This window comes from Mesoplodon densirostris, chromosome 2 (assembly GCF_025265405.1).
Source record: "Mesoplodon densirostris isolate mMesDen1 chromosome 2, mMesDen1 primary haplotype, whole genome shotgun sequence".
Lineage (NCBI taxonomy): Eukaryota > Metazoa > Chordata > Mammalia > Artiodactyla > Ziphiidae > Mesoplodon > Mesoplodon densirostris.
The window spans coordinates 136962121-136981524 of NC_082662.1; positions in this window are offsets into that span (position 1 = coordinate 136962121).

Genomic DNA, 19404 nt, shown 5'->3' on the forward strand with positions numbered 1-19404 from the left:
CTCATTTTAACCATTAGAGACTGTTCAGCAGACAGCTTCCTTGTACATTCATCTTTGAACTCCTGTGAAGACACACATGCAGGATAAATTCCTGGACGTGAAACTTGCTGGGTCAAAGGGTTTGTGCATTTTACATTTTGTTCTGTGAAAATAATTTTTAAATTTACTTGTTTTTTATAGTTTCTTATTACTTTTTAAATTTATTTATTTATTTATTTTTGGCTGCACTGGGTCTTCGTTGCTGCTCGCGGGCTTTCTCTAATTGCAACGAGCAGGGTCTACTCTTCGTTGCGGTGCGCGGGCTTCTCATTGCGGTGGCTTCTCTTATTGCAGAGCATGGGCTCTAGGCATGCGGGCTTCAGTAGTTGTGGCACGCGGGCTGCAGTAGTTGTGGCAGACGGGCTCAGTAGTGTGGCACACAGGCTCAGTAGTTGTGACTCGTGGGCTCTAGAGCACAGGCTCAGTAGTTGTGGTGCATGGGCTTAGTTGCTCCGTGGCATGTGGGATTTTCCCAGACAAGAGGTCGAACCCGTGTCCCCTGCACTGGCAGGCAGATTCTTAAACACTGTGCCACCAGGGAAGCCCTAAATTTACTTTTTAATTGAGGTATAATGTTCTGCTGTATCAATTTACTACCATTTATTTATCCATCTTTTATATTTTGAAAACTTTAGCAAAATTCCTCTCCTAAAAGGAGGAACTGCAGGCAGAGGGACCAGCCCAGAGCAGCCCTTTACGTGCCTCTTCACTCTCACAGCCCAGACTCTCCCACACCTCTTCACTGGACTCTTGATGGACTAGATCACTGTCCCCTCACACGGTTACAGCAGATTCTTGTCTGGCTCCTTCTCTCTCCTGCAGGTGCCCCGCCTTCTTCCTTCAGGAAGCACTGCCTGACTCCTCCTTACCATGACCACTAAGACTGGGATGGGATCTCTTTCATGTACTCTCCCAGCATTCAATACTTCTCCTATCACAGTACTCATCACACTGAAGTATCATCTCTTCTTTAACTTCCATCTTCCTAGTTGAGTTCTGGATTAGTTTCCTATTGCTGCTGTCACAAATTACCACAAACTTAAGTGGCTTAAAAGAACACAAATTTATTATCATATAATTCTGAAGTTCAGAAGTCTAAAACAGGTTTCACTGGGCCAAAAACATCAAGGTGTTGACAGGACTGGGTTCCTTTTGGAGGCTCATGGGAGAATCTGGTTTCTTGCCTTTTCCAGCTTCTAGAGGCTGCCTGCGTTCCTTGGCTTGTGGCTTCTTCCGTCTTCAAAGCCGGCAATGACTGGTTGAGTCTTTCTTATATCATATCACTCAGACACCGACTCTCCTGCCTCCCTCTTCCACATTTAAGGATCTTGTGATTACACTGAGTCCACCTGGATAAGCTAAGATACCCTCCTATTTTAAAGTCAGTTGAGTGAATTTTGCACTATGGACTCTGGTCTGAAGAGCCAGGTGTGAGGCCTCTGCCCCCAGCACCAAATGAGCGAGTGAAACTAGGAGGCACAAAGAGAAAAAAAAGCTTCTCTACTGGGCCCGGAGCTGAGCTGTCAGCACAGCCATTTCACACTAGGAACTCTAGTCAGAAGTCCTGGGTGAGAGGCCTGTGGACACGGCACCCTATGACCAACTGAAACTGGACAAGTGCCAAGGAAATAAAGGATCATAGAACTAAGTTAAGGAATGTATCGCATTTCCTTCAGATAGGACTGCATTTACCAATGGGCCTGTGATTCACCAAAATGTAACAGTGGAGACATCCTACTTCATTTTATTGCACTGGAGCTCTCTCCTAACTTTATTTAATTGCACCCAAGTTCTCGCAGGATATAATAAAGTTTTACTAGATGCTGTCATATCACTGTCTAAGAGGACTGGTGAGATTAGAGTCCACTGTCAAGCCATGTGGAGGACAGGCTATTGGTGCTCCAGCCAGGCGTCAGGGCTGTGCCACTGAGGTGGGAGAGCCAAGTTCAGGACACTGGTCCACAAGAGACCTCCCAGCTCCACGTAATATCAAACGGCGAAAATCTCCCAGAGATCTCCATCTCAACACCAAGACCCAGCTCCACTCAACGACCAGCAAGCTCCAGTGCTGGACACCCTATGCCAAACAACTAGCAAGACAGGAACAAAACCCCATCCATTAGCACAGAGGCTGCCTAAAATCATAATAAGGCCACAGGTGCCCCAAAACACACCACCAGACGTGGAACTGCCCACCAGGAAGACAAGATCCAGCCTCATCCACCAGAACACTGGCACTAGTCCCCTCCACCAGGAAGCCTACACAACCCACTGAACCAACCTTAGCCACTGGGGACAGACACCAAAAACAACGGGAACTACAAACCTGCAGCCTGCGAAAAGGAGACCCCAAACACAGTAAGTTAAGCAAAATGACAAGACAGAGAAACACACAGCAGATGAAGGAGAAAGGCAAAAATCCACCAGACCTAACAAGTGAAGAGGAAATAGGCAGTCTACCTGAAAAAGGATTCAGAATAATGATAGTAAAGATGATCCAAAATCTTGGAAATAGAATGGAGAGAATACAAGAAACGTTTAACAAGGAACTAGAAGAACTAAAGAGCAAACAAACAGTGATGAACAACACAATAAATGAAATTAAAAGTTCTCTAGAAGGGACCAATAGCATAATAACTAAGGCAGAAAAACGGATAAGTGACCTGGAAGATAAAATACTGGAAATAACTACTGCAGAGCAGAATAAAGAAAAAAGAATGAAAAGAATTGAGGACAGTCTCAGAAACCTCTGGGACAACATTAAACGCATGAACATTCGAATTATAGGGGTCCCAGAAGAAGAAGAGAAAAAGAAAGGGACTGAGAAAATATTTGAAGAGATTATAGTTGAAAACTTCCCTAATATGGGAAAGGAAATAGTTAAGTCCAGGAAGCATAGAGTCCCATACAGGATAAATCCAAGGAGAAACACGCCAAGACACATATTAATAGAACTATCAAAAATTAAATACAAAGAACAAATCTTAAAAGCAGCGAGGGAAAAACAACAAATAACACACAAGGGAATCCCCATAAGGTTAAGAGCTGATCTTTCAGCAGAAACTCTGCAAGCCAGAAGGGAGTGTCAGGACATATTTAAAGTGATGAAGGAGAACAACCTACAACCAAGATTACTCTACCCAGCAAGGATCTCATTCAGATTTGATGGAGAAATTAAAACCTTTACAGACAAGCAAAAGCTAAGAGAATTCAGCACCACCAAACCAGCTTTACAATAAATGCTAAAGGAACTTCTCTAGGCAGGAAACACATGAGAAGGAAAAGACCTACAATAATAAACCCAAAACAATTTAAAAAATGGTAATAAGAACAGACATATCAATAATTACCTTAAATGTAAATGGATTAAATGCTCCAACCAAAAGACATACATTAGCTGAATGGTTACAAAAACAAGACCTGTATATATGCTGTCTACAAGAGACCCACTTGAGACCTAGGGACACATACAGACTGAAAATGAGGGGATGGAAAAAGATATTCCTTGCAAATGGAAACCAAAAGAAAGCTGGAGTAGCAATTCTCACATCAGACAGAATGACTTTAAAACAAAGAGTATTACAAGAGACAAAGAAGGACACTACATAATGATCAAGGGATCAATCCAAGAAGAAGATATAACAATTGTAAATATTTATGCACCCAACATAGGATCACCTCAATACATAAGGCAAATACTAACAGCCATAAAAGGGGAAATCGACAGTAACACAATCATAGTAGGGGACTGTAACACCCCACTTTCACCAATGGACAGATCACCCAAAATGAAAATAAATAAGGAAACACAAGCTTTAAATGAGACATTAAACAAGATGGACTTAATTGATATTTATACAACATTCCATCCAAAAACAACAGAATATACTTTATTCTCAAGTGCTCATGGAACACTCTCCAGGATAGATCTTATCTTGGGTCACAAATCAAGCCTTGGTAAATTTAAGAAATTTGAAATGGTATCAAGTATCTTTTCCAACCACAACGCTATGAGACTAGATATCAATTACAGGAAAGAACCTGTAAGAAGTACAAACACATGGAGGCTAAACAACACACTACTTAATAACCAAGAGATCACTGAAGAAATCAAAGAGGAAATAAAAAAATACCTAGAAACAAATGACAGTGAAAACACGATGACCCAAAACCTATGGGATGCAGCAAAAGCAGTTCTAAGGGAAGTTTATAGCTATACAATCCTACCTTAAGAAACAAGAAACATCTCAAATAAACAACCTAACCTTACATCTAAAGCAATTAGAGAAAGAAAAACAAAAAGAAATCAAAAAGGAATGAAAGAAATGATAGCAAAGATTAATAAAACTAAAAGCTGGTTCTTTGAGAAGATAAACAAAATTGATAAACCATTCGCCAGACTTATCAAGAAAAAAAGGGAGAAGACTCAAATCAATAGAATTAGAAATGAAAAAGGAGAAGGAACAACTGACACTGCAGAAATACAAAGGATCATGAGAGATTACTACAAGCAACTCTATACCAATAAAATGGAAAACCTGGAAGAAACGGACAAATTCTTAGAAATGCACAACCTGCTGAGACTGAACCAGGAAGAAATAGAAAATATGAACAGACCAAACACAAGCACTGAAATTGAAACTGTGATTAAAAATCTTCCAACAAACAAAAGCCCAGGACCACATGGCTTCACAGGCGAATTCTATCAAACATCTAGAGAAGAGCTAACACCTATCCTTCTCAAACTCTTCCAAAATATAGCAGAGGGAGGAACACTCCCAAACTCATTCTACGAGGCCACCATCACTCTGATACCAAAACCAGACAAAGATGTCACAAAGAAAGGAAACTACAGGCCAATATCACTGATGAACATAGATGCAAAAATCCTCAACAAAATACTAGCAAACAAAATCCAACAGCACATTAAAAGTATCATACACTATGATCAAGTGGGGTTTATCCCAGGAATGCAAGGATTCTTCAATATATGCAAATCAATCAACATGATACACTATATTAACAAATGGATGGAGAAAAACCATATGATCATCTCAATAGATGCAGAGAAAGCTTTCAACAAAATTCAACACCCATTTATGATAAAAACCCTGCAGAAAGTAGGCATAGAGGGAACTTTCCTCAACATAATAAAGGCCATATATGACAAACCCACAGCCAACATCGTCCTCAATAGTGAAAAACTGAAACCATTTCCACTAAGATCAGGAACAAGACAAGGTTGCCCACTCTCACCACTATTGCTCAACATAGTTTTGGAAGTTTTAGCCACAGCAATCAGAGAAGAAAAAGAAATAAAAGGAATGCAAATCGGAAAAGAAGAAGTAAAGCTGTCACTGTTTGCAGATGACATGATACTATACAGAGAGAATCCTAAAGATGCTACCAGAAAACTACTAGGGCTAATTAATGAATTTGGTAAAGTAGCAGGATACAAAATTAATGCACAGAAATCTCTTGCATTCCTATACACTACTGATGAAAAATCTGAAAGTGAAATTAAGAAAACACTCCCATTTACCACTGCAACAAAAAGAATAAAATATCTAGGAATAAACCTACCTAAGGAGACAAAAGACCTGTATGCAGAAAATTATAAGACACTGATGAAAGAAATCAAAACTGATACAAATAGATGGAGAGATATACCATGTTCTTGGATTGGAAGAATCAACATTGTGAAAATGACTCTACTACCCAAAGCAATCTACAGATTCAATGCAATCCCTATCAAACTACCACTGGCATTTTTCACAGAACTAGAACAAAAAATTTCACCATTTGTATGGAAACACAAAAGACCCCGAATGGCCAAAGCAACCTTGAGAAAGAAAAAGGAGCTGGAGGAATCAGATTCCCTTACTTCAGACTATACTACAAAGCTACAGTACTCAAGACAGTATGGTAATGGCACAAAAACAGAAATATAGATCAATGGAACAGGATAGAAAGCCCAGAGATAAACCCATGCACATATAGTCACCCTATCTTTGATGAAAGAGGCAAGAATATACAGTGGAGAAAAGACAGCCTCTTCAATAAGTGGTGCTGGGAAAACTGGACAGCTACTTGTAAAAGAATGAAATTAGAACACTCCCTAACGCCATATACAAAAATAAAGTCAAAATGGATTAAAGACCTAAATGTAAGGCCAGACACCATCAAACTCTTAGAGGAAAACATAGGCAGAACACTCTATGACATAAACCACAGCAAGATCCTTTTTGACCCACCTACTAGAGAAATGGAAATAAAAACAAAAATAAACAAATGGGACCTAATGAAACTTAAAAGCTTTTGCAAAACAGAGGAAACCATAAACAAGACCAAAAGACAACCCTCAGAATGGGAGAAAATATTTGCAAATGAAGCCACTGACAAAGGATTAATCTCCAAAATTTACAAGCAGCTCATGCAGCTCAATATCAAAAAAACAAACAACCCAATCCAAAAATGGGCAGAAGACCTAAACAGACATTTCTCCAAAGAAGATAGACAGATTGCCAACAAACACATGAAAGAATGCTCAACGTCATTAATCATTAGAGAAATGCAAATCAAAACTACAATGAGATATCATCTCACACCAGTCAGAATGGCCATCATCAAAAAATCTACAAACCATAAATGCTGGAGAGGGTGTGGAGAAAAGGGAACCCTCTTGCACTGTTGGTGGGAATGTAAATTGATACAGCCACTATGGAGAACAGTATGGACGTTCCTTAAAAAACTAAAAATAGAACTACCATATGACCTAGCAATCCCACTACTGGGCATATACCCCGAGAAAACCATAATTCAAAAAGAGTCATGTACCAAAATGTTCATTGCAGCTCTATTTACAATAGCCAGTACTTGGAAGCAACCTAAGTGTCTGTCAACAGATGAATGGATAAAGAAGATGTGGCACATATACACAATGGAATATTACTCAGCCATAAAAAGTAGCAAAACTGAATTATTTGTAGTGAGGTGGATGGACCTAGAGACTGTCATACAGAGTGAAGTAAGTCAGAAAGAGAATAACAAATACCATGTGCTAACACATATATATGTAATCTAAAAAAAAAAATGGTCATGAAGAACCTAGGGGCAAGACAGGCATAAAGATGCAGACCTACTAAAGAATGGATCTGAGGATACAGGGAGGGGGAAGGGTAAGCTGGGACAAAGTGAGAGAGTGGCATGGACATATATACACTACCAAACGTAAAATAGATAGCTAGTGGGAAGCAGCCACATAGCACAGGGAGATCAGCTCGGTGCTTTGTGACCAACTAGAGGGGTGGGATAGGGAGGGTGGGAGGGAAGGAGATGCAAGAGGGAAGAGATATAGGAACATATGTATATGTAAAACTGATTCACTTTGTTATAAAGCAGAAACTAACACACCATTGTAAAGCAATTATACTCCAATAAAGATGTTTAAAAAAAAAGTCAGTTGAGGGAATTCCCTGGTGGTACAGTGGTTAGGACTCGGCGCATTCACTGCTGTGGCCCAGGTTCCATCCCTGGTCCAGGAACTAAGATCCCGTAATCCACATGGTCCGGCCAAAAAATAAAAGAAAATAAATTCAGTTGGTTAGCAACCTTAATTTCCACTTGCCACCTTAATTCCCTTTGCCAGGTGGCATAGTATATTCACAGCATCCAAGGATTTGGATGTGGATATATTTGGGCATCATTATTCTGCCTACCACAGACTCCAAGCTCTGTGAGGGCAGGAAATAGATCATAGTTTATGCCGTATCCTCCAGTACCTGGAACATGGTAAGTACTCAGTAAGTGTTTATCAATTCACTGCTTCCTGCCCTGTGAGATTCTTGCAGGTCAGGTAAAGAGAGCTGGCTCTAGGGTCCCACCAGAAGGCACATTGCTGTCTGCTCATAAGTGGGCAAGAAAACCTCATGGTGCAGCCTAGAGACTCCTTTTCCAACAGAACTCTTTTTAGCCTGAGGATGTTGAAGACCAGGGCAATCAAAGATGTGGTTCAGGGCAGGGACCATTTTATTCGTCTGTGTGTTCCCTAACACAGACCCTAGTACACTTTAGAACTCAATGCATGTTTGTTGAAGGGTCAGAGTGGGACAGAAGTCCAACTGGGGTAGAAAAGCTGATAGCAAGGATTCCACTAGGGCATTGGTCAGGGTGGGAGAGTTAGAGGCCAGCTGGGGTCACTCCTGTGTGAGCACAAGTTTCTAAAGCAGACAGTGCTGTATCAGTCTGGCCCCAAGAGCCAGTGTGGAGAATCAGGTCAGGCAGAAAGCCAGCAGCAGGCAGACAAGGCAGTGTGATATGGACGGCAAGAAAGGGGCAGTGGCAGGGCTGGGTTCAAGAAGCTGGGTGTGGGTGGATGTTAAAATTGAGGGGGCACATTAGGAACCTGCTGGAGTGTAGGAACAAACTTAACCACACCAGCTTCCTGCTCCATGCCCCAGGTTTTATACTGTTTCTCTGTGATAAGAGTCAATTCAGCCTAGCCAGAGGCCTCTGATCAATGGATGGTGGCCAAGGCCTGGGAGCAGGAACAGCAGCTGTGAGGGACTCTAAGCCAGACGTGTGCAGGAGACAACAAGCAGGAGTCACAGTAGATACAAAACTGTATATGACACAGTCACCACCCTTGGGAAATTACAGTCTAGGGCAACAGTCGGGCACTAACTCTCATACAAGGTAGGAGATTAGAACGAAGGATGATTAAACTGAAAGCTCTTTATTTAAAAAACAAAACAAAACAAAACAAAACACGCAAAAAGACTTCTTTAACCTTTCCGGTAATCCTGTGTGGTAGATGTTATTTCCTCCATTTTATAGATGAGAAATGTGAGGTTCAGAGAGGGTGGGTAATTTGCCCAAGATCACATAGCTAGTCAGTGGTAGAGCCAGAACACAAACTCAGATTTCTCTTACTCTTTAGAGCCCACACTTCTAAACTCTATTCCATAAAAGCAAAAGCTGTTTTTCTCTTTTGCCAAGCATAATGCCAAGCATATAGTAGGCATTCAGTAAATGCCTAAAATGAATGACTTTTAAAGTAAATTTAATTCTTATGCTCCTGTACTCTGCACACATTTCTATTATAGTTCTAATTTAGTACTAAGCTCTTGGTAGAATAAACACATTTTACTCATTCCAAACAGGACTTGAAATAGAATAGTTGTGTGTTTCTGAGTTTGCTTTCCTATCAAGCTGTGAGGTCGTGGGAGATAGGAACTACATCCTACCAACTTTTTCACCTAGCACACAGTAGGTGTTCAGTAACCATGAGTGGAAAGGAGTGAAGGTTAACTTAGCAGTGTTGTAATCGATGGACTGGAAAGGGGACAAAGAGGATCTGGGCTGAAATGGTAGGGGCCCTCTTTTTCTTCCCAGTATTAGCATAGTGCCTGGCACACTAAAAGTGCTCAAAAACATTAGCTGAATAAATGTACAAATGAGTGAATCCTGCATTTACTCCAGTTCTAGTTATAACAGTAGAATCCTATCTACTCTGTGTAGTTCTAGAGCCAGTAGCGATATTGTATTACATTCTGGGGCCCTCCCAGTCCAAGGACTTTCACACTATGTCTACAGAATAGCCCTGTCTCCAAAGAAACCACAGTTCAGTTCCAAGTAGTTGTACCACAACCATAAACACAACCACAAAGGAAGGGAAACAAATCACCAGAACACTGTGAGTGGGAGGCCCAACTCCTCTCATCCAGTGGAGAGTATTTCTAAACAAACACAAAGGGGATTACACCTCCTCCGGATCCTGCCAAAACAATAGAAAGCAAACCCAAGAAAATCAGACTGGCACCAAGTGAGAACCCAGGGGGGCCAAACAGGAAGTTTCCTGGAGGAGGAGAGATTCCAGGGATTAGTATAGGAGGTAGGAGGTTGACCTAATTCCACTATCTTCAAGGGATATGATTGCATGGTCTAATGGGTCATACAATTCAGGCCCATCATATAATTTTAACCAGAGGTAAGTAGAATAACAACTGACTTTTATTGAGTGATGTTGAGTACCAGGCACTGTGCTAAGTATTCTTTATCATTAGCTCACAGCAGCCCTGAGGCCGGCTAAAACTGAGCAGGGAGATAATCAAGTCATTGGAGCCATCCAGGTAGGTGAGAGAAAAGATAAGGCACACACAGTACCACAACTGAGGACAGGAAGTTCAGATGTCAACAGACAAGAGCCTCAGCACGGGAGTCTGCCTGACCGCCGGTACTTTAAGCTGATGATTCCCAATCACAAACCAGAGTCATCTGCGGAAGTTTCTAAAGATAGCTTTCTGGGTCCCACTCAGTCTGCCTGAGTCAAAATTTCTAAGAGCAGGCCCAGAAATCTGTATTTTAACCTATATTTTAAAAATCTATTTTTAAAAAAGTCACCCTGAATTCACGCTCATTCATGTGTAAGTATTCAGCACACATGGGCCCTTAAAGAAAGTGCAAATGCTAAAATAACCCAGGACCCTGCATGGGCGTGTTCCCAAACTGCTTCCGTTTAATCCCAGATATACCTGGTTGCAAATTCATGGCTCTGAAATCCTAGCATTTTGGGGCCAGTGGAGGTGGTGTTTCTCTGGACGACACTCAGTCTTTGAATCTGAGTCTGTCCCCAGATGCCTCAGATTAACCTGACTCCTTTGAGATTTTGTGCTACCTCGGGTGGTTCTATCCTCCCACCCCAGCCTTCTGCATCCAGCCAAAGCAGTGCTCAGCCCCATTTGAGAGGATGAGGGAGAGGATACTTTGGACTTGGGGTACCAGCACTCAGAGCATCATGCAGTAAGATGAGGGTACTGCATGACCTGGCCCAACCAAAGGCTTGATATCTACTTCCTGTCAGAAGAGGAATGAATCCCATAGCAGTCCTGAGCCCACAGATGAGAAGGTGCAAGTGAGGAGGAGAATGAAGGGTCTGAGCTTGAAGGTCAAGCTAGGATCACCTCAACTAGGTTCTCAGGTTCTGAATCCTATTCATGAACCTTCCTTCTCCTACATCAATACTCATCTCCATCAATCCCTGTCTCTGTCTTTACCACAGGCAAACACCTCTGCTCAATCTTGGCAACCATCCACCACCGACGGACAAAAATAGCCCAGCTGGCCTCTGCAAGCACTTAGCTTTCACTGATGGGAAACAAACGCCCATTTGGTTTACTTTTCCTTCAAAAGTCCAGGAAGCCTCTAGACAGAAGATATTGAGAAGGTTTAGTGAAGGCCAAAGATTTAAGTTTTGAAAGCTCAACCATTTGACAGGCTCTGTGAAGGTGATAAAAGCCAAGAAACTTATGGTCAGTTTGAAACTCTTGCACTTTCTGTCTCATTCACTACATGTGAATCACAGTTGCTTAGATGCAAAAAAAATTCAACTGCAGTGAGGCAGGTTTGTGCCCCACAGAAGAAAGAACTTTCTAGTAGAGGCTTCCATGAGATGAGGAGTTGGCCCTGGGAGATGTGAAATCATTTCCATTGGATGTGACTGACTCATCTTTCAGCCATACCACAGATGTGCGGTTGGAGCAAGATGACCTTTGAGATACCTTCCAACCCCTAATTCCATGACTCTGTGATCATTATCACTATAAACTTTGTGGTAGAGTATCGGGGTTTGAGCTAGAGTGTAGAGAACATACGAGCTCAGAAAAGGCATAATTGAGAATCAGAACTAGTCATGTTCTAAGCGATATTCCTGCAAAGCTCTGAGGCCATAATAATTTACTAATATATAATCCTAAGAATATTCCTGGATATTTCAGTCATTGAGAATCCAGACAGCTTCATCTCTGAGCAGTGTCTGCTAATCAACTCTCTGTTTTTAAAATAGACCAAATCAGTCTTGCACATGCTCTTCTTTCTGTCTGGAACACTCTGATCCATCTGCATGTCTTGTTCCCTCCTCTCCTTCAAGTATTTGCTTAGTTGTCACCTTCGTAGTGAAGCCTTCCTAGACCATTCTATTTATCCAGCCTGCCTTTTAATTGTAGTATTTACACTATTTACATTTAGTGTAATTATTGACAGAGCTGGCTTCTAAGTCAACCCTCTTGCTATTATTTTCAATTTACCCCATCTGTTTTCTGTTCCTTTTTCTTTAAACTCCCTGCTTCCTTTTGTGTAAAGTAGAAACAAGTTTTTAGTGTTGTTTTTTGTCTTCTCTATTGACATTTTAGCTATTTCTCATGAGACTTTTGTTTATTTTAGTGGTTGTTCTACGAATTATAATATGCATTTTAACTTATCACAGGTATATCTTGAAATAATATTATAATATTATATCACTTCATGTATAAGGTAAGAAACATACAATAATATACTTACCCCTTTCTGGCTCTTGTGCTATTGTAATACACTTAATTATTTCTACATACTTTATAAGCCCCACAAATTGTTAATTTTTGGTTAAAGTCAGTTGTGTAGACTCATGGATTCCTATTTTATTCAATGACTTATAATCTATTACTACTATTATTTTTTTGATCTTCAAATTGTCCACACATATGACCAGTAGAAGTTATCTCTTCAAGTTATCTCCTATGTCCTCTTGGTATGTCCCCATCATTCTCTGAGCACTTTGTTACTTTTGGTAACAGGCTCTAGACTCATACTTCCCTGCCCTGGCCCCCAAATTAGCCATTTCTCCAAGGAGGCTTGATTCCTTTTAGTGGAAGGTGATATTCATAAACCAGGATCTGGGTATTCAGTGTGCTCATTGCTCCTAAAGTGTCATTTATTACTTCTAGGTCCCTGTCCTCTCAGTGGACAGAGCTAGGAAATGTATACACACACACACACACACACACACACATATATACACACCCATGCTCATCTATATCTATTTCCATGTTTGTCTATCTACTAAAAACCATGAGTTCTCCAATCCCAATTCAATATCACAGGGTTTATCTTAGCCTTTCCCTTTTCATATTTGTAACTCTTTTCATTAACAATGAGTGGCTTTCATTATCCTCAATATATAACATATTTGCTCAATTCCCTTGTATGTAACCAATGTCCTGGCTACTCTGGGGCCAGTCCTTGGTCCTGCAGTCACTGATTCCCACCAGTGACATCAAGGGTGAATCCTTCCCCTCTAATCCCTGCTCATCATACTGGAGCAAAAACCTAGGCCCTGATGAAGGGCTCAGTAGGCCTGACATAGAAGAAGAGGAAATGGCTAGATTAATCCAAGGGTGATGAACTATAAAAAAGATGTGACAGGAAAATCAGGGAGCTTGGATGCTGAGAATGGCAGAGGATATGCCATGAATTTCAGGCAGGATGTAGAAGGAAAATATGCCAGGAGGTATGCTGAATTGGTAGAAAATGGAGGGGTGGAAACATCAGAGATTCTGATAAAATCAGAGAATATGTACGGGGGGGATTAAGAATTCTGGAGGACCCAGTCATTTCCGGCTAGTTAGCCAAATGTCTGATTATATCTATACGTAAACTGGGCTACAGTGAGACCTGATTCCATTAGAACTTTTATTGTCAAGTGGGTCACATCTGGGAGGATTGCCATTCAGCAGACATTTTTCCAAACAGCGATTACAGGTGCTTCCCCTCCAGTAAATTAAATCCTTAATAGTAGAAGTGAAGGAAGCACATGCATGCTCATACACAGACTGAATATAATACTGGCCTCCAATCAAAAATCATCAGGAAGTCAGATTCCAAGGCAAACCCCTGTCCTAAAATGACTCATGATCAGATAGCACAGGTATCAAAGAGAAAAGGCACAGATGGAGCTTTTGCAAGTTCCTGAACCTAGAAGCCATGGGGTTCTGAGAGACAAATCCAGAGCAAGCCGTAAGTACGCCAAAACTATGTGACAGAACAGTGGGTACATCTGCTACGCTGGAGGTGACACAGGTCAGGGCCATGGCAGGGTCACGTCTCCATCCAAAGCCAGGCGCTTGGATGTCTCCGTGTGTCAGTTTCCTCCTTCATTCCCTATGGTGGCTATTCAAAATCTCCCCGCTCGGAAGACAGCCTTGCTGGCTTCAGTAATAGACATGAAGACTATCAGTCAAGAACTTCTTCCACCTCCTGTGTCTCTCTGCACCTACAAATTATTGCATTTATACCTACTCATCACTTCTTTCCTCCCCAATCACAGAAAGACATGTCCTGTATAAGGCTAAGTCCTCCAACTGCTCTCATACTCACTTCCCTCTCCCTCTCAGAAACATTTTTGCCGCAGTTACCACGCTCAACCCCTTTCAGGCTCTTTCCCAAAAGCCATGAACAGGCAAATGTCATGAGCACGTGAAACACCAATCCTACATCCTTTAGCTGTTGCCTTTTCTTTATCTTTCCTTTAACAGCAAAGTTTTTTTGTTGTTTTTAAATATTATTTTACATGTTTCTCTAATTATAAAACTAGTACATGTTTATTACAGAATATTTGTACAAAACTATATAGGAAAGAATTTTATAATCTTGCCGCTCATTTTCAGATTTCCATGTGTATATATCTATGTCTAACATTTAATAGCTGACATTTTCCTGGGTGTTTGCTGTGTCCAAGGCTTACCATGATCCAGTGAAGGACTTACCCACAGTTACACATCAATCGAGTCACTGGCTTAGACTATATTCAGTCCCAGGAAGTCTAGCTCCAGAACATAAGCTCTTAAATCAGCTCTTCATGTTTCTAATCAAAATCATATATTATAGGTACACTGAGCATTTTTCAATATCACAAAATATGTTTTAGAAATGTGATTTCTGAGGCATTACCAAGATTTTTGATATAATGGTGTGTCACCATCCATTCAGTTGTCAACCCATATGGCCCTTTTGCTCTCACTCCTCACTACTCAACAACACAAACCAACCCCACAAGAGTGAAAGGTAAACTCTTTGATGCTAACTCCAACGGACACTTGACAACTCTTCTCTTTCTGGAGTCCTTAGCAATATTTGACACCATTGTCCCTTCCTTCTGTCATTTAGTCAGTAATATTTATTGAGCACCAGTGATGCACCGAGCACAGTGCTAAGTATCAGAAACGTCCTCCTCTAGTTGATTTCCAGGACATATTCTCCTTTGCTTTCCTCCTTCTTCTCTGACCATGTTTTCTTAGTCTCAAACTTCCTGGTCCTCTCGTCCTCAGCCCTCTGTTGGGGTCTTTACCAGTGTTTCTCAGCCCTGGCTGTGCCCTTGGAATCACCTGCAATACGTGCCTAGAGATTGTGATTCAGATAATGAGCTTAGGCATCAGTATTTTGAAGATGTTACATGTCCTCCACTCAGTCGCTTTTCCTCCTTTGTTCCTCATTTCAGGGAATGGCACACCTCTCCATCCACTCATTTAACCTAGAAATCTTGCCTTCTCCTCTTCTTCCAATCAATCACTATATCCTATTGATTCTACCTCCTTACTATTTTTTAAATCTTTCTACATCTCTCCATCTCCAATTGTCTTCAACCCATCACCATTTCTTAACTGGATTATTAAAATGCCCTCATAGTTGATCTTGCCTCACTTCAACCTTTGCTTTATTTTTGTTGTCCCACAGTGAAAGTAGCATTGTTGGGTTTTTTTTTTCCTGATTTTATAAATAATACATGATCAATATAAAAATTAAAACAATCATACAAATATAAGGAAGGAAGAAATGATCACCTGAAATCACCCTACCCTGTGATTATCCCCATTCCTCCATTAATGTTTTGATGATCATCCTTTCAGGGACCTTTTTATGTTGATCAATCATATGATAAAAGGGTGTAAACCTTGTCCCTCACTGGGATTCAGATATTACAGGATGGCCCTGAGAGAGGAATAATTTTAAGTAGGAACAAAGAGGGCCTGGAAAGAGTGAATATATGATTGGAAACAAATGGAATTATATCATAATACTGTTTTGCTTTGAATAAAGGGCACCTTTTATTTAAATACTTTCTTTGTACCTTCCTCTCTCTGTCTGTACTCTCTGCACCCACACCCCAAGTAATCAATGCTAAGAACTTGGTATGTATACTTTCATACCTTTTCTTCATGCTCATATAATCATAATGATGTTTGGCTCCTCATTATAGTGACCAAACTACAGATATTTAATCACTTGAGGTTTTATTCTCATATGTACGAAGTCCAGGGCTCCACAAAGTGATCAGGAAGCCATTCCTTCCAACTGTCCGCCTTGTAATCTTTCACACTGTCATATCTTCAAAGCCATAAAATGACTGTAAAAATGCCAGCTATCACACATCCTTATTTCAGATAAGAAAAGGGGAAGACCAGGAGTAAAAAAGAACTTCAGCAAACCCTCCATCCAAAACTTCCACTTATATCTCATTGGTCACTCCTATCTGCAAGACAGGACAGGAAAAATACACACCCACCCACAAGATTTTAGTGTTGTTGTTTTGCTAGCAGTAGATGTCTTCATTTTCTAAAAATTGGATCTGACTACATATACACCTTTGCATATAGCTCTTCCCACTTAATCACACTTCATGGAAATCCCTCCAAGTCAGTTAGTATAGATCTAACTTATATTTTTAAATGGCTAAACAATTCCCCATGGCATGTGTACATCATAATTTATTCAATCCCCTAATGGTGGGCTTCAATGCCCTAATGGTGGGCATTCACTTTGTTTTCAGTGTTTTGCCAACCACAAACAATGCAGCAATAAACACCTTTGTATATGTATCCTTTGTGCCCTGCTTTTACAGCTGGCCCTTGAACAACATGGGGATTAGGGACAGCAGTTCTCCATACGGTCCAAAATCTGCATATAACTTATGGTTTTTTTTCCATATATACATAGTTCCTCTATATACGCGGTTCTTCCATATCCGCGGATTCAACCAACCATAGATCGTTTACTACTACAGTATTTACTGTGGAAAAAAACCCCACATATAAGTGGGTCCACAAACTTCAAACCCATATTGTTCAAGGGTTAACTGTGCTTCTATAGAGTAGATTACCAGCAATGGCATTGCTGGGATTAAGGGCATATGAGTTAAATTTTTATAGTCTTTGCCTGATTGCCAAAAAGTTTGTAGCAATTCATATTTCATCGAGCAATGTCAAGTATTTCTTCTTCATTTTCACCATCAGTATGTGTTATCATTCTTAATGTTTACCAATCTGAAGGGTATAAAGTAAAATTACATTATTGCTTTAATTTTCATTAGCGTATTTTAACTACATTACTGGACATTTAGATTTTCTCTTCTATGAATCGCATATTCATAACATTTACCCATTTCTACCAGGTTTGTCTTTCCTAACCAGTTTCTGAGAGCTCTGTGCATATTGTGGATATTAATCATTAATTAGTATAGTGCAATTGGTATACTAATATACTATATGATAACTTTATTGGATCCTCTTTGCCTGCAGAATAAAGTCTATGTACTTTAACAAAGCCAGGCGTGTTATCTGGGCAGGAGATGGTGTTCAGATGCCTTTGATAAGGACGGCTGGGCACCTGCCTTCCCTCCGTGTAACCATTTACACCCACTGATTTACACAGAAGTTGAACAGTACAACCTATGAGAGAGAGTCTGAACCTTATTCCTGGTTGGATTTTCGGGCACCTGATGGGCTGGGATAGCCCTGAGGGAGGCATGATTATAGGTAGTGGGGGCCCTGAGAACTCAGTCATCATAGAGAAGAAGGCATCTGGCCTCTTGAATCAGTCTAACATTTGGGCCAGAGTGCCCAAGGGGAACGGTGTTCTGGGTTCACTGTGGAGGCTAACACTGGAACTTGCTTCCCCTAGCTGCTTTGGCAGCACGTGTGGCTCCTGGAAGGAAGGGCCTTGTGTGGACATTTAAAGAGCTATTTCTGTGAAGTTGAGCAGGCTTCACAGAACCCTTATTTGAACTGTACTGGTAATAGCATTTTCCTTTACACTTTGCTAGACCAGTGGCAATAATCTCTGGTCTTCAGATGCAGCAGTGATGCTCTGATTTACACATTATGGAGCTCCATAAACTGCTAGGTATTTGTTCCAGCCTTACGTTGGCATCCTTGTTGAAGCACTAAGGCTTGGGACTGCAGAATTCCAGCCTGGCTAGACTTCGTAGTAAATGATAACCTAGATTGTTTCCTTGAAACGTGGAAGTACTCCCCAAAGAGTCCCCTAAATACTTGATGGGAAAGATGCTGAAAATAACTTTGATTTCTTCCAAGGATCTTGGCTTCCTTTAAGTCAAGCTGGCGGGATACAGAGCATGTGAGAACTGGGTATTGATGCCAGTGGGATTGCCACTATATACACTGACTGGTGAAGCCACAAACTAGCCAATTTCATCCTCATTGTACATTTGCCCAACTCTCCAGCCTCATTTCCTGCATTTTCTCTGTCCCTCTCTAAATTCTGGATATGTTAAGTCAGTAGTAAATTCCTCGAAGCATCATACTTTCTTTGTAGACTATAACTTCACATGTGCCGCTTTCTCTTCCTGAAACATCCATCCCCTCAGCCATATTGTTTATCAGCTAGCTCCTGTCAGCCACCATCTCCTTCAGGAAGCCCTCCTTGATTCCTCCAATCTGGGTTTGAGGTCCCTCCTAAATGCTCTCATAGCATCCTGCATGCCACCATAACCCACTCCTTCTATCAGACTGGGAGCTAGTTTCTTCAACACTGAGTGCAGTGCCTGACGTATTAACAGATTCTCAATAATGCTTGTTAAATAAGTGAATTAATGTATGAAAATTAAATGTCCCAGTGTGCTTGATGTTATACTCATTTCTTCTAAGATAAATAAAAGGCATGTATCCCCTGCCCTCAAGTGACTGACAATCCAGTTGAGGAGACAGAGGGTTTTTTTTTTGTTTATTTATATTTTGTTTTTTTCTCCTAAAAACCACTAAATAATTATATGCATTTAAGATTGTGTGAAAAAAATTAAATGTAAGAGCAATGAAAATTGAGAGAAAAGGCCATAATGGGGCCATACACATAGGAAAAAGAGAGAAGATTCTGTTAGTGAACATCTCTATATGGTTCACCTGTAAACATGTATCAAATATTGAATATGTGAAGACCACTGTGCCAGTCACAGAAGCTACAAAGAGAGAAAATTACTGGGAAAATTTTAAGGGCTTATTACCTAGTTGGCATGACTCCAGATTCTGTTTGGAGGTAGGCAAGGCATACAAAATAAACAAGTAGCAAACATACAAATGAGTGTCATGGCTGGAATGATAAGGTAGGATTGCTACATAAAAATAAATAAAGCAAATCAGTTTTCACTTATTGAAATAGCAAGGATTAAAATGAAGATAACATGCAGCTTTGTTGGGGGTGTGGGGAAATGAGTACTATTATGCACTTTTACTGGTAGGGTAAATTGGTACGTATTTTCTTGAG